Here is a 12,901-nt window from a genome sequence, read left to right on the forward strand (position 1 = left end):
TTTTTAAATGTTTCTACTTTTTTCAGCATGTTCAGAGGACATTGCAAAATGATCAAATGGAATGTTCCCTTGATGTTGCATAACCAAAAACATAAAAAACTGTTTTTGAATGTTCAGAGAAAATTCCAAAATAACATTTTAGTCATTTACGATGTAAATGTTAGCAAAAGTTTCTTAGAACATGTTTTTGTTAGCTGGGTAAATGCTTTATTTTATACATGTTCTTTACATGCAAAGAGGAAAACATCTACAAACACATAACTATTGGCATTGGCTATTTTAAAATTATATATCAAGAACAGCTCAGGAAAAGCAAATCATATCTTCTATAGCTTTTTAAAATGTGCATATTCTACGATAAAAATGGTCTCAGACTCTTTCAAGGCCTTTCTTTTATTTTCAGCATAGTGAATGTAAGCAACGGCTATAATTGCATGCAATTCAGTTTCAAAACAGGAATTATTTTTCAACCTTGCTGTTGTGCTGTCTCAATCATTGAGAGGCAACACTGAATACTGCATCTCAATATCTGATGCTTTGAGTGAATTTCCTCTGTCTGATTCCAAACAGCTGTCGTCTAACCCCCTTCTATCTCACTCCGTCTATACCCTCATCTTCTCAGCCTGAGCTCTTATGCCATCTTTTTCAGTTCTTTGAGTAATTTAAACTCAGCTAGAGTTCTCATTCTTAAACATTTCATTAGCCTGACATTCAGATGGATGAGCATTTACAATAGCATCATGTGAGTGCACTTGTTTTGTGCCTGAGTACAAAAAACTTGCTTAATTGCATTTGATAACAAAAGTGAAAGACTGCAGCAGCCATGTTTTCAACGGTATTATTCTTGTAAATATCATTATAGCTGATATTCAAAAAGCTCATCAAGGCTGCGTTTGCATATCAATTTTGTTTTTAAATGAACAAAATCACAAACATTTTCTCTAGATTTATAGAAGTGGTGCTCAAGGGCACAGAAATAATCACCTTAATGGCATACTGTTTTTACCATGCCTTTTATTAAAACAGCATTGATTTTCCAAGTAATGGTGTGCACTTTTACATACACAATGGCATTTCCAAAGTGCAGTGTAGGGCATACTGATATGGGGCAACAGAAACGAAATGTAGCCGGTGCTCCTTTGTGAAACTGACAAAGCTCTTCAGAATATCCTTATGACATTGCCAGGAAAAACTGCATTTCTGTCAGTCATGTTTGACTCTTTTTGCACTGCACATTTAAATATTTACAACCATTCATTGTCTGTAGAATCAAAGAGGAAAGTGTTTTTTAACTTTCAGTTTTCTTCTCATAAGCCAGTGCTGTGCAATGAATGCAGGCCAACGACATTAGTCCAACAATCCCTGAACCAGATAGATAATGTGTCATGTTTTTTATAATGACGAACTGAGACACAAATGCAGAAATTCAGTATCTAAATTACGATGTGTTATTTTTAAAATGCATTTTTTAAATAATTAAAAAAAAAAATTATATTAGCTATTGCTTAAAAGTCAACATGAAATCAAAATTGGTCAATTGATCCTATTTTGCCTTTTAGTGCACACAATTTATTATGTTTGTATTTTTGTAGTTTGTAGTTTACATATTAGGTACAGCTTTCAGCTTTCCTTCTTTCACAGTGGAAAAAATATTGTAGAAACAATTTTCACAATGAATTAAAAATGATATTGCAAATAACACCTTGAAAAAAACATGAAATTTTAAAGTAGAACGACTGAAATAGTATTTTGTTGTAAAGTGGACTCCAGTAATCTGTTTTATTTACAACTTAAATTTTTTTTTACTTTCTTTCTTTCTTTCCCTCTCTCTCTCTCTCTCTCTCTCTCTCTCTCTCTCTCTCTTTCTTTCTTTCTTTCTTTCAATTTCTCCATATAACCACATATCGACCAACTGGCCAGTTTCAGCCCTGATGGTAAAATACACCATTATTTGAACAAAAAACATATTTTGTCATTGATGGCCATTCAAAATAGATGTGTATTCAGACTAGATAAATTTAAAAAAAATAAAATTATAAAATTATCTATGTTCAATCAGTGATCTTTATTCTTTATCTAGGTCATGTTTTCCTGGACTGCATGCACCAGCCAAGCAACTACCATAGAGATGAAGTGCTATGCTAATAAATAGATCTCCAGGTAAATTAGGCCTCATTCGAACCAAAAACATTTTTGAGTGATTATGTTGCTCCTCTTATTTATCTATCTGCATTTTATATGGCTGAAAACGCATTGCACGAAACAGAATTCACAGAGTTCTATGCAACACACATCTGCATTGCTAATGAAAGAGGGCTGTGCAAGACGTACTATACTCCTCCTGACCGCACCAGACATTGCCAGTCCTTCTTAATCGAATGCATTGCAGCCAGTTCTGCACTGCCCATCTGCTGTTGTGCACAAATGCTCTCACAGATCAATTACTGCTGAGGACCTGTAGGTATATAGAAAATGAAAAATGAGGTACAGCATACTCAACATTTTACTAGCATTCATTAAGTAAACTAAATGGTACAGATACCATGGAAACCAGCTGTATGCATCCACAGTCATGCCTTTTGTGCCTCTGTGGCCCTACTGACCTCGATAGTAAACATAAAGAAGAGAGATCGTGGTTGACATGTTTACTCATGTCTTTCCCCCAGCCTTTGTCTCATTCATATCTCTAGGCTTTGCTTTCATTGGCTGCTGTTGCAGAGATAGGATCAATTCAAACCTTGAGATTGAACAGTGATTTTGAAAATGCAGGGTGGTCATATTTAAAGCATAATACTGTTGGTTCTGTGTGGTCAGATCAAAAGCACTATCTAGATTAAATACTTATCAGTAGTGTTAACTTTACACCTTTCAATATTACTCTGCACCACAGTATAAACCTGATAAAAGAACATATATTTTGAGCGATGTTAACACCTTTTGCTATTATACACAGCTGGTTTAGATCTGAGGCAGAGATCCAAAGAAATGTCATATTAGTTTATCAATCGGCCACAGGACTCTGACCAGGAACTGAAATGCTGTGAGAGTGAGAGACGAGTCATTGTGACCTGTGACATTTTGTCCTTTCCTGTGAAGGGAAACTTGGACAAGCTTCACTTCTCAGCTTCCACTCAGCAAAGGCAAAGCCAATTTCTTATCTGTACAAGGTCAGAGAGGAGACGCTGACTGTCGCTCAACTCTTGCACTCTGTTAAACATGCTTTGAGGATATGAAGGATGTGGGGACACTTAGGAGCATTAAAGGAAATTTGGTAGAGCTCTATTCAGTTTGCTTCCTTGTAATGTTAACTTTCTTCCTGACAGCTATGAAGTTTTATTATTTTAAATTTTAGTCATTTAGCAGATGCTTTTATCCAAAGCGACTTACAAATGGGGACAATAAAAGCAGTCAAAACTAACAAAAGAGCAACAATATGAAATGAAATGAAAATTTCTGTACCTCCTAAGCAGTGTTGGGAAGTAGCTAACAAAAAAAGTAGTGTCTGTATTTGTATCTTTTTTCAAAGTAGTGAAAGTTTTCTGGTCAATACACTATTTTTAGTAAAGTAGCCGTATAGTCTGCATTATTGCTCAATTGTATTATTTTTCATCACATTGTATTGCCTCCCCAAACTTTTAAACACAAAACGTCTCTCTAATACGTTGCTTCATTGAGTCAACCAGTTTTTTCACATTAAATTATCAATTTAATGGTTCAGTGATTAATTTTAACCCGTGCATTTTTATGAGCCAAAAACTTAGTTAAAGGGGTTACATTTAAAGCATAAAATTTTAGTACAAAAATTAGTACAGAATTCACACTAATTGGAGTGAAACAAATATTGGCACATAGCAGCATTTAAAAGGATAGTTCACTCAAATTTATATTCTGTCATCATTCCTCACCTTCATGTTGCGTTACTTTATTTCTTCTGTGGAACACAACAATTTTTTTGAAAAAAAAAAATATTAAGACATGAGGCTGTCTTGTTTTTATTAGTTGTATTTGCTGTAAAATTAAGTTATATTTATCAGACAAATAATCTTATTGTAGAATTACACTGCTTCATATACAGTTTAGGTACTGAAATGACAAATACTCCAATTATTGCTTCAGCGTAGTTAGCTACATTTTGTTAGTAGCGTGTAACTTACTACCTTTTAAAAGGGTAATTTAACTGTAGTTGACCCACATTATGAGTTGCTTTCCCAACACTGCTCCTATGCCAATATCGAGCTGCCTGATTAGCTGATGAGTGAATCATTTCTCCAGGCAGGCAGGCAGTTTGCTTTGTGTTGTGCTATAATGTAATCACTCAAAACAGGACATTTTCATGCTGTTGTATTTCCTTTTTGAATTGCATTTCGAATTATATATGTCTCAATTTTAAGCAGCAGTCCTCGTTGTAACTTGCTGACTCAGTTTAAAACTATATATCACTATTATCTTCAACATATATTGCTGTTTCAGCCATGCCTCCACTGTGCTCGAGATAATGCCATTTTTAACATTGTGCTCAATGAGAACCCGATGCAATTACAGTAATCACACTAAATTGCAGCTTTGAATATCCAAATCTTGCGTTCACAAAAGGAATAGATTTTATATGCAAACCTTTTGAATAAGATGAGATTTTTAGGCACTTCTTTTATCAGAATGTTCATAAGAATTGATTGTGAGAGTCATGGCAGTTTCACTTGACTATGTCACACTGGGAACAAACCAACCTAGGAAGCTTAACAGTAAGGGAACATGCTTTGTAACCTCTATTTTAGTTTGTCAAACTAAAAGTTAATTTTTCAGGCCATCACCAAGTTGCAGAGCTACTTAAAGACTACTTTATCCAAGCACAAAGGACAAATGGTTCACAATGAAGGTGTGAATGAAGGAAACTGCTTTCCTAACACAACCTTTTTTAAATTTAGACCACCTTGACCTCAGACTAGAACAGTGCGGTCTTGTTCTAAACCAGTCACACACTGGATTTACAGAGTTAGTTGCAACAATAGTCAACATTGTTTGATGTAAAGTTGCTACTGGGTGAAAATGAGTTTTTCAGCCATATAAGCAGACCATTTCAGCCACTGAAACATTATGCACGACTGTAGGTTGCAAAAAGACGGTGAACAACAGCACAAGATTCCCAGTTAATGGCTTCATTATTCTTTGTATGTCTACTAGAAGAGACATTATAAAATCCCCATGAGGTAACCATCCATCAGCTTGAACAAAACCAAGAATGGGAAACTAAAAGCTGGTAAACAGTTTTTAAAAGAAACTTTTTAAATGCAACATTACCTCTAACATCAGTACACACAGCAGGCAACACAGTAAAATTAACGGGGGTATGACATGCACAGCAATCTCCACAAAATGATCCAACAAGTAACATTGAAGGGGTCTGTGCGTGATCAGCTGTGAAATCACATGCTGATTCCAATTAAATATATCAGGCGAAGGTAACGGATTAAGACTTGAAAACAGATTGGGAATCTGTAGACACATTTTTTGAAAACAAAACCATAAAAGGAGAATATCCTGACAGAAAAAATAGTCAAGTCAAGTCAAGTCACCTTTATTTATATAGCGCTTTTAACAATACAGATTGTGACAAAGCAACTGAACAGCATTAATTAGGAAAATAGTGTCAATAATGCAAAATGACAATAGTAAACACTAATTTTTCAGTTAAAGACAGTTCATCATTGAATTCAGTGATGTCAACATCCAGCTTAGTTCAGTTTAAATAATATCTTTGCAATTATGTCAACGATAACGTTGGAAATGAAGTGTCCCCAACTAATTAAGTTAAATAAATAAATATCATTAAGTTTATGGATATTTCCTTCAACCTTAAAACACAACATAATGCAGTGTGTAATTCAAAATATGGGTAAAACACCTGTAAAAATCAGCATACGGTAAATTCCTGGTACCTTCATGGTAACATGGTATACAATGGGCTGTATTTTTATGGACTTTTCTTAAGCTGGGTTCACACTATATGATTTTAGCCACATTTTAGCCATCTGAGACAATTTTTGCAAATTCAAAAGGATTCCTCTGATCCTAGGTGACAATCTGTAGTCTTTGATTGCTTGTTTCACATATTTGCTGACAGCCAATTAATGACCACTTTGATAAAAATTTACCTCCAATGAAATTCTGTCAGTGTCAAAAATTTGAGGCACAGTCCTGCAGTGTGACTTCTCTTACAATGATATCAAGACATCAAGAACCATTAGTAGAACCGATGAGTGCGACAACAACAAATCACCACTTGCTCCAAACACATCTTTGTTTTTGTTTTGTTTTTTTAATTTTTCTTTCAAGAAAAGCCATGATTAAAGTTAATGCTAGAGACTGTTTTTGTTTTCTAGCCACCATTTCAATTCCACTTGTCTGTGTGGCTCCCTGTCACCAAACGTGTCATGGATTGATGATATAAAACGCCGGCCAAGTCTTTTTGCGGATGTCTGTTTTTAACGAGTCTTGACTGTCGTACAGTCTGATGTAAATGACAAATAAGATCCCACAGTGTGTTATATCTAATAGCTGGGATCATGTTCGTACTGTCTGACAATCAACAATTGTAAAGGAATATACAAATTGTACAGTTTGCACAGTCCACTTTAAACATGAAAAGCCAACCTAAAACAAAGCATATAAGGTACCGTAGATGAGAACCACAGTAAAGAAGTTTGCTCCATATTTCAGTGAGAAATGCTCAATTTATACATGAAATGGAAAACAGGTGCATGCAATGATGGTCATACCACATATTGTTTCAGATTAAATGCTGATTGCTTGTCTGATGTTAGTCACTTTTGCCTGTTAAACTGGTCTGATTTCAGTCCCGGTGACAGACAGCTCTGATTTTCAAGGTTGAAATACAGTGCCTTCACAAGGAATTTACCCCCTGTTGATTCGTTCTCATCCTGCTGGGGTGCAAAAAATCAAATTAAAGCATATAAATTGGATCCCCCCCCCCCCACCAATCCTGTAGAAGTTATTCTCTGTAATGTCAAAATTACTATTTAGATGTCTTAAGAAATAAAACTAAAAATCAGCGATTAATTGACAATTAAGTACAACATATTCAGTATCAAGAGGACAAAATCTAATAATTCAGCCACTAAACTAAATCTTTCTGAATGTCTTAAATAGTAAGATAATTGTGACCTTATATCTTACAATTACGATCTTCTTTCTCATTTTATTTCTGTCATGACAACTCTCGGAGGGATTGGCATGTTAATGTACATGACAATGTTAATGTATTTGGTCTTGGCGGAATAGATCTGCTACACTGCTGCTGCGGCAGAGCAATTACAGAGACTTGCTACTGCCAATGCATCCACAACATGCTGCTGTGAGCGTGTAAGAAATATAGCTGCTGCAAATATAACATACATGAAATAACCCCATATAGCATACATGAATCACCTCGTAGCAGATCTATACAGGTGGAGCTGGGGAAGGAGAAGGGGTTCTGAAGCAAGCTGCAACTGCTACGCAAGCACTAGTCATATATTTGAATGTTGAGCAGCGAGCTCATTGGCTACCAATACAGGAGAGAACCTATCAGCTGTGCCATGTGATGATGTCATTAGGTCAGACTGAGTTAGACCTATCGGACTGCGCCATCTAGAGTTTCATGCCAGAACTCTGTATCTCACATTTAACTTTTTAATTTTACTCTGAGTTTAAAAAAGGCTTCCATCGTTTTCTGTAGAAGGAACTGAAAGAAAAAACTACAAAGGAAGGCTTTTGTACATTTATAAATTAGAAACTTCACATCTTTTACCTTTTTAAACCTGGAGGAATGAATGTTTAAACATACTGATTTCAAGAAGATATTTCAATATGTTAAAATTTGCAATGTGGCAGAAACAAAATGTGAAAGCCAAACCAGTAAAGGCTTCTCTGTCAGTCTATAAATCAGCTCTAGGTTTTAACTGTCAGCTAGAGTGCCTTGACCTTTAGAGGTTGAGGTGTTGTTGAGGGTGGGTTCAACAGTATGCTAGTGTACTCAGGGTGAGGGGTGACCAAAGTAGGGACCTTTTGCCTTCCTCAATATTAGTCCTTTGCTTACCATTAAAATGAGTTTGGACTCTCTGCGAGTCTGGATGTGGGATATAATAGCTCAATTCTTAACATCCAGACCTCCACTTGTCACTGGGTCAGTTAATATTGAGCGAGTGTGGCTTAAAGACAGACAGCTGCAAAAGTACCTGACTGTGGGCTTTTTGAGTCAAGATGGAAATAATTTGTCAGTGTCAGTGTGTGTGTACCTAATTTCCTTTCTACAAATGGAACAATGCTTACTAATGATCAGCTTAATGGGACAGTTTATACAAAAAATAAAATGCAGTCATTATTTATTCACCCTCATGTCATAACAAACCTGTATGATTTTCTTTTCTTGTGGAACACATAAGATATTTTGACTATTTCAACTATATTTGCCCATATAATGAAAGGCAGTGGGGTCCAAAACAATAACACATTTTTCAAAATATTATTTTGTGTTCTACAGAAAATGACATTCATATGTTTTAAACAACAAGAGGGAGATGCTGATTTCTAATATGCTGATTTGCTGTTCAAAAACATTTATTATTATATAATTATATAATAATAATTATTATTATTACATATATTCTACCTGTAGCATTGCCAGAAAATTTGAAAATTGCAGTTTGTAAAATCTTTACTTAAACTGAAAAACCAAAGTGAAAACCAAATTTAAAGCCAGATATAAATCTATTCCGACTGACTTTAAACTGGGTAATGGAGGGAAACAGGAACAACAGCTTACTATATCTCCTCCATGTTTCCACATCCTTTGCAGTATGGATCAGTCATTACTCAGAAGTCTTCTACAGCTGACACAGGAGCTGGGATAGGCCAATTACAGCAGGACCGTTACTCAACCTTGTGATCCCTAGATCACCTCACCCTTATTAAACGTCTACCCTCTTTCACATCAGCATCCCAGCAGAAAGCCAATGTGCCCTGCCAGTCTCTTTTTTTATTCAACCTGGGACTCTTTAGACAAGCTTTTATCTTAAGCTCAAGATCACTGTGGTCTCAGCATAAATAACGCCATCACTGCAGATTACTGGTTCGTTTTCTGAAGTCTAGATTCAATAAAAATAGCATTTTGCACTATGAGGCTGCTTAGAAATTGCAGGATCATTACAGTCTAACATGCTGGTCAGAGAAAACGCTCAAATTGTGCCCTGCAATTCAGAAAAATTTACAGAATACAGCAACAGTTTCTCTCCAAACACTTTAATCATTTCTCTGTCGTGAGTAATCCTAACAGCGTTAGCACTAATGCCTGAGCTCACTGGAATCCCTGACTCATGTGATCACAGGATTACTGATAAAAACCGGTTCACACATGACTATACCAATAGAATGTGGTGCCCGTGATTTTGCCAAGAAGGACGTGCTCCTGGGTCAAAATTTTTTAGAACAGATATTACTGTAAAACAGACCATTAGGCCTACATTACAGTAGTGTGTGTAGTGTGCTGATGGGAGCCAGGAGGACGTGAATCGTCTGTGTTGGTGAGTGAGTATCCTGATCCACCACGGTTTTCCAGCAGCCAGCATTGTACATTAGGTGAGCTGATAGATTCCACAGTCTTCTGCCATGCACAGTTGTTTTCCCAAAGCCGCCTTTCCTACCAAAATTGCACGCTGGCTGCTGCTGTTGCATGGCTTCGCAAAGAAACCAGCCAATGTTATTGGTCAGGCATCAACCAATAAAATAACTTAATTCCCACCCCGGTTCTGCTCTCTCGCATCTGTATTTTCAAGTGCACAAGTGAGTTTTGCTACAGGAATATCTCGAAAGGAGTACCAAAAGTCAAAGCGCTAGGATTTAAAGTTTGTACTGCCGGATCTGAGAGATTGTAAGTGCCGACTTGAAGTTGTACAGCGAAACTGTGCAAAAGTAAAGTGCAAACATAAATATATTGTACACAGTTTTTTATTTTACACAGTGATTTTATTTACCTGAATGTCATATTTACACATTTGTAACTATGAATCTGCAACTTCGAATTCAAAACACAGATGTTTTGATTATTGTCTGTGTGTGCAAATCAAAAGATTCAGCTTTTCACATCAGAGCTGTGAGTGTAAATTTCACTCTACAAATAAAATATTAATATGACAAATTCTCACATTCAAATCAACAAGCTCTCCAGATTTGCTACCGTTTTACCTTCATAGTTAGCAACGACCCTGCTGGAAGATGTCATAGCTACAACCACTGACAGCAAAAATTGTATCCATTAACAGCCATTCAAAAATGTGTGTACAGTTTTTTTTCTTCTGCAAGTAACATTTAAATCACACATTTCATTATATTATAGTAGATATTTTACCACTTTACCATAGGCATGTAAAGAGTTAATCACAACTGTATATCTGTTCTAAATTTACTGTATATTTGCAATGTGACTTCATTTAAAATGTTTTCTTTACAAATACCTTTTTTTTCAAAATTGGTCAGTAAGATTTTTTAAAAATAAATTAATACTTGTATTATGTCAGGATGCATTCAATTGATCAAAAGTGACAGTTAAGACATTTATAATGTCTATAATACATCCGTTTCATATAAATACTGTTCTTTTGAACTTTATTCATCAAAGAATCATGAAAATAATAAGAAACTGATTATAAGAAATGCTTCTTGAACACCAAGTTAGCATATTAGAATGATATTAGAAGAATTTCTGAAGACACTGAAGACTGGTGTAATATGTTAAAATAGAAAACAGTTATTTTAACTGAATTTAAATTTAAAATAATAATATTTAATAATATTGCTGTTTTTAAATCAAAACATCCCGCCAGGCTTGGACCCTCTTCAATGTAAGTCTGTATGAATACTTCAGCTGTTTTGTCATTTGCCGGTAATACAATTGCTTAAAAAAAATAATAGCACCAACCCTCCTCAACAAGCCACATGATTTGAAGTTCCATTAACATCTGTAGTTCAAACAGGGACGAATTACATGCAGTACCTAAGGTAAGGGCTTTCTTCAAATCCCTAATTGGCCTTATGAGTAATAGTAATAGTGATGTTTGCCTCAGCAAGCTCTGCTAATTAAAAAGAACAAAGGGGAGTTTATCTTTTTTTTAAGTGTTGAAAGTTTTAAAGTGGGCATCGTTATAGACCATCTTATGCTTATGTGTGGAAGCTGTCCTCAAAACTATATCTAGTATTTTTCCATAAACATATGTTATACAATTGCACTTGTTTTCTTTGATGAGGGTGAAACCTGGAAGGAATTTAGTACAAATAGATACAGATCCACCAAGCAGAAGCCGGGAAACCTGGATCCATACTACCACTGCAACTGTCGATATCCCCATTGTTAAAAGTCCTCAAAGCAAGCCTAATTAAGCCTGTTTTCAGGCTGTTCTTCAGCTAAACCTTGTCTGCCAGTTCCAGAGGGGGTCTCTGAGAGATAAGCAGGCAATATGAGGAGCCACGTGCCTCCCTGCAGAGCGCCTTCAAGGTCTTAAGATTCATCCATTCTGTGCCTGTCTCATCTGATCTCTAAATGAGGCGAGAAGTGATTTGAGTTGGTTCATCCTGTCTGACACCACATCCAACTAAGTAAATGAGGGCTGATGCTCCCTCCAGATCTCAGGAAATGAGGTAGATTTCTGCAAATGCCTACTGTCAGGCATGCATAGTCCTTGCCATCAGAAACACTTCTACTGAGCATGTGCATGCACTTGGTCTTCTCTCCTCCTAACAATTATATCTATAATGATGGCAGCAACCATCATGACAGACCTTGAATCTTAATGCAAGGATCATCCCAATAGTCGATAAAAAGGGAGAGAGAGAGAGAGAGAGAGAATCATTAATGTGAATCAACAGTGAATCTCCATTACTGCATGGCACAACATGACAGATGTTTACATTCTAGATTGTTCACTCATTCAGGGAGGTTAAAAGCTTGGTCTCTATCATTCATGAGCTTCTTCAATTTATATAGAAGGCCTTCTATTAACATTTCATAAGCTGCTCATCGCACAGATCAGAAGAAGCACATGATTCAGCAAGTTTGCTTGTGAAATTAATGCTGAAACCAATGTAGCCAATTTGATTGATTCTTGTCCAAATTTTCATACAGAGTGGAAAGAATAAGGGTGAAAAAAGGGGGAAAGAACATAATTTACATACTTAAGACTTAGATTAGCAATTGAGGGCATATAAATATGTGGCTTGTGCAAGACTACAAAACATATTCATAACTTAAAATGACAGTTTATACAATGATGAAAAATATGTCATTTACTCACCCTTGTGCCATTCCAAACTTTTCTGACTTTCTTTCTTCAAAATATGATTTTTTATCTTCTTTTTTTACATTATTTTGTGTTTTGAAGAAGAAAGTAAGTCTTACAGGTTTGGAAGGACATCAGGGTGAGTAAATGACGACAGAATCTTCGTTTTTGCAATACAATACAGATAAATACCTCAACGTCTTAGACATTTAAAATCTAAGATAATGCAATTATCTAAATGACATTGATACATTGGTCAGGATAAACTCTTCTGTACAAGGTGGCCCATTATGATTTTTTTATCTTCTTTTTTTACATTATTTTGTGTTTTGAAGAAGAAAGTAAGTCTTACAGGTTTGGAAGGACATCAGGGTGAGTAAATGACGACAGAATCTTCGTTTTTGCAATACAATACAGATAAATACCTCAACGTCTTAGACATTTAAAATCTAAGATAATGCAATTATCTAAATGACGTTGATACATTGGTCAGGATAAACTCTTCTGTACAAGGTGGCCCATTATGACAAAAAAAAAAAAAACTCAAAAAGAAATAAAAAAATTCAAAAGAAATC

General features: G+C 35.6%; 1 long non-coding RNA gene across 2 annotated transcripts in view; it reads left to right on the plus strand.

The window, feature by feature from the left end:
* LOC107551130 (uncharacterized) overlaps positions 1-9,104 on the plus strand; it is a 12,437-nt gene extending 3,333 nt beyond the window's left edge. For both annotated transcript variants that reach the window (XR_001604735.1, XR_001604736.1), the window contains exons 2-3: positions 2,081-2,160; positions 8,855-9,104. This is a non-coding gene — a long non-coding RNA (uncharacterized lncRNA). The remainder of the gene's footprint in view (positions 1-2,080; positions 2,161-8,854) is intronic.
* The last annotated feature ends 3,797 nt before the right edge of the window (positions 9,105-12,901 follow it).

Source organism: Sinocyclocheilus grahami, unplaced genomic scaffold, assembly GCF_001515645.1.
Source record: "Sinocyclocheilus grahami isolate Dianchi unplaced genomic scaffold, SAMN03320097.WGS_v1.1 scaffold415.1, whole genome shotgun sequence".
In the NCBI taxonomy this organism is placed as follows: Eukaryota; Metazoa; Chordata; class Actinopteri; order Cypriniformes; family Cyprinidae; genus Sinocyclocheilus; species Sinocyclocheilus grahami.